Source organism: Echinops telfairi, unplaced genomic scaffold (assembly GCF_000313985.2).
Source record: "Echinops telfairi isolate 266 unplaced genomic scaffold, ASM31398v2 ScPeMD7_7439;HRSCAF=8477, whole genome shotgun sequence".
NCBI lineage: Eukaryota > Metazoa > Chordata > Mammalia > Afrosoricida > Tenrecidae > Echinops > Echinops telfairi.
In genome coordinates, this window is record NW_022111339.1 from 288,304 (window position 1) to 292,519 (window position 4,216).

A 4,216-nucleotide genomic window follows, 5' to 3' on the forward strand; every position below is an offset into this window, starting at 1 on the left:
GAGTTACTGAGACGATAACTGTTTGTGGGAATAGTAGAAAGCCCCGTCTTTCTCCTGACAGCGGCTGGCGGTCTTGAACTGCTGACTTTGTGTGTCACACCACAAACAAGCCATAAGTAGAGAAAGGGGCTGTTTTCACAGAAGTCTTCTTCCCAACCTCATCTCCATCGGCTCTCCACTGTGAGCAACATGCCCTGGTCACTGGGTTACAAAAAACAAAATGCCCTTCTGTCATGTCATCTCTCTGAATTTCAACAGCAGCCTTCTTCTCAGCAGGGCTAGGTCTGGTTTGAGGAGGGCCCTGTCCAAAACTATAAAAACATCGACTTTACAAATGTAGGAGAAGCACAGGTCCACCTGAGCGCACTGCCAGGTGCGTCCCCCACCGCACCCCAGGGACTTGGAAGGGGTCCGTGCCTCTCAGTGTGGCCTTCCTTAGCTTTGTAGAAGGCACGGGAGCAGGCGGTGTCTCGTTCTGTTGTTCATGGAGTCACTATGAGTCAGAATCAACTGGATGGCACTTAACGACAACAACAACCTTGTCGCCCAGCCGGCTCGAGTTCCCACTGCCTTGCACAATTTCCTTCCACCTCAAGAAACCTGGCCCATATCCTGCCCAGATGGCTTGAGGACAGCATCTCTTGACTGATCCCACCTCAAATCCTCCCACTCCACTAGTTCATCTGCTCTAGGCTGACTGAAGGGGTGTTCAGCATTCAAATCGTATTGTATAACCCTGCACCACCACCCCTTGTGCAAATCCTGCCCTACTTCCCATTACCTCAAACCTAACCAGAATCACCGCCGGGAGTCGATTCTGACTCACAGTGACCCTGTAGGACAGAGTGGAACTGCCCCTGTGGGTTTCTAAGACTAACTCTTCCCAGCGTTTCAGACTTGTGATTACCAACCCAAGGAATAGCCCCTGCACCACCTGGGCTCCTTCCTTACCTGTCTCACTCACCGCCATCGAGCTGATGCCAACTCAGAGTGAACCTGTAGGACAGGGTAGAAGTGCCCCTTTAAGGTTCTGAGACTGGCTTTAGGGAAATAGAAAGCCCCATTCACTTTATGTGTCAACTGGATGAGGGAATGGTGTCCCATTTGCTTGATGAAACAAGTGGCTAGGTGTTGCTGTGAAGTATTTAGGGTCCTAATTTGAAGACTGAATGTGTTTTGAGGAGATGTAGCTGTCTGAAGTTGATACGGGATGGAGAGACTGGGATGGTCATTTGATTGTCGAGTAGCGAGGCTATGGGCCGCAGTTGTTTGGCCAGACACTAGTCTTGATTGGGGTATCAAGCAGTTACGTGATTGGATCAGTTGGGACCAGCCATCATGCAGGTGGGTGGGCAGGCCAGCCTCATCCAATCAGTTGATGGGCTTGAGAGCATTTTGCCAGAACTCCCTCTTCCTGTCACTTGACCTATGGATTTTTGGAAAGCTAGTTTCCTAAAATCAATCTCTCTTAATGATAGACATGACTATGTATTTATGCGATTATATAGACACACACATAATCACATATATATATCAAGACACAGAAATTTTGTGATTTCCTGCCTCGGGAAAACCTTGCGTAATATACTCTTTCAATACTTTCTCATAGCAGACCCTCAGACAGCGTCACCTGCACACATAGGCCATCCGTACTGGCTACCATGCCTGTGGCCCTGCCTCAGGCTCAGCCTCTTGGCTGGCATGCCCCTCTTTTAAGGCTTTGCTCCCAAACCACCCAGTGGTACAGCCTCTCCTGGCTCCCTAGTGAAAATGCTCCTCCCCCTCCCCAGACAGACACACCTCTGCACCCAAGGGTCTGTGCTCTGGGCGACAGCACTGTTGTTAGTTGATTCCACTCTCCCCTACAAAGGTGTGGGGAACCTTCTGCTGGAGCGGAGTTAGTCCTCAGCCCGTGTGCAGTGAGTGCACCTCTTGTTCAAGGAACCTCCCTACTCTATGTCCACTCTTGCATTGTCACAGCAGGGCTGGGTCTCAAGGGACATTGTGTTTAGCTAACACTGAAATAAAGATAAACCCAGAATGCTTCTGGTCAAGCTACTTTAACACCAAGGATCATGGCAGGCTTTGCGTGGGAGGTTGGTCACACTCCTGCAGCCTGGCCTAGTCTTTTTCAAGTCTTTGCAACAAGAAGCAGCCTCTCACCTCAGTGGCAGGGCCCCGTGTCCCTGTACTCATGTGGCCCCAGCGAACATGAGAACAGACCCCATACCCTAAGATATCAAGTTCACCCTTTTGTTTCATTGTTGGTTTTTTGTTGTCCCATGAAACACTCTAAATTAGCAGACTCAATGAAAAACCGGCCTTTTCCATTCAGTTCTGTTTTTGCAACCCCACAAATCCCTTTTTGGCCTTTACCGGGAAATGCCCAAATTTCAATTCACAACTGTTTATATCCATTTCTAATGCCTCCCTCTCAGACATGAATGATGACTTTTACTGCCTGTGTGTTATTTCTTCGTGATAAAAACTAACCTCCCTGAAAGTACCACGGAGCCACAGAAGACCCGTCGAATCTAAGTGGAATAAGAACCACTAGAATGCTCCTGAGAAGCCAAGATGTTGAGACTGTGTCTCACATACTTTGGACATATTTTCAGAAGAGACTAGTCCCTAGAGAAAGACTTGGTAAAGTGTAAGGGCGGTGACTAGAAGGAAGACCTGCGACAAGACAGATGGATGCTGTGGCTGCCACGTGGGCTCAAACATAGGAACAGCGGTGAGGACGGTGCAGGACCGGGCCGTGTTTGGTTCCGTTACATCTAGGAAGACTGTGAGCACGAATCAACAGCAAAGACACACTGCTTCTAGTCTTGTCTCAAGAGACAGTGTGCCTGCATGCAAAGCACTAGACTGGAAATCTGTCGGGGTGCGTGCAAAGTCCCTCCGATCGCTCGTTAGCATGACCGTTGACTAGGAGTCCCTGGTGGTGTAGTGGTTGTAAATTGGGCTGTGGATTTGCATGGTTGTCGGTTCTAAACCACCAGTAACTCCTCGGGAGAAAGACTGGGCTTTCTACTCTTGTAAACAGCTGCCCTCTCGGAGGCCCCACAGTGGGTCTCCGTGAGCATGGACTGGGTGGCAGGAGTTTGGCTTTGGGTTTTAACTATTCAGAACAGACTCCCTGGCGGGTACAAAGGGTTACTGCGCTTGGCTACGAACCGGAAGGTTGAAAGCTCTCGTTCAACCAGAGACTTCTTGGGAGAAAGGCCTGGCAATGGGCTTTCTAAAGATCAGCGATTGAAAGCCTTCTGGGACACGGCTCCACTCGGGCACCCACGGGTGCCCAGAACAAGTCTGTCATTGGCAGACGTTGGCCTTCACTATACATGGGAAGATTTTCAACTTTCCTTTTTGACCCTAAAAGGGAGATTTTGTTTAAAAAGCCTAGACGTCATTGAGTCAATTCCAACTCCAGGCAGCCCCATGAGAGGCTCAGCAGACAGTGTTCTCAGGGGCGGTTGCTGTTGAGAACCAGATGGCCACTCCTTTCTGTAAAGGCACTTCTGGGTGGACTCGAACCCCCAGCTTTGTGGGGAGCTGGCGAATGTGTTCACAGTTTGCACTGCCCAAAGCCCCATGAACAGTAAAATGGCCCGAGATGCATCAAAAGCAGTCTGTTGGTTTTACCAAAAGGCAATGGTAGCCCAAGAGGTGGATCAAGACACCAAGGTCCCTCTCATGCCCAGCGAGCAGCAGACATGAACACAGAACCTGTACTCCACGATCACACGCCCAGCAACTCGTGTGCTTCTCTTTCCTCTATGTCATTCTGATTTCACATACTCAAATAAATACAAATCCATTTAGGGCTTGCCGTAAGGAACTGTGTCAAACCCGGAAAATGGAAAAAAATCCTAGTTTCTGCTTTCTAAAAGATTACCATAAAAAATACAGACATGTACATATGTAAATATATTTAAGATTAAAGGGGGAACGGACCTAGGTGCAAATAATTATAGGTTTGATAGTAGGGTGGCAGGTGGACATTGGGCCTCCTCATGTGCATTCCCCTAATACAAGAGCACCTTGCTCAGCTAAATGGTCATTTCATGATATCTACCTTCCAGGCATGATCGCTGAAGACAGACGTGTGCATAAGCAAATGTGGTGAAGAAAGCTGATGGTGCCCGGCTATCAAAAGATATAGCATCTGGGGACTTAAAGGCTTGTAGGCAAACAAGCGGCCATCTAGCTC

The 4,216-nt window shown here is 48.9% G+C and overlaps 1 protein-coding gene across 1 annotated transcript in view; it reads left to right on the forward strand.

Annotated features, from left to right (window-relative positions):
• The window catches only part of PHACTR1 (phosphatase and actin regulator 1), a 609,657-nt gene that overhangs the window by 256,388 nt on the left and 349,053 nt on the right, over positions 1-4,216 (forward strand). The window lies entirely within an intron of this gene.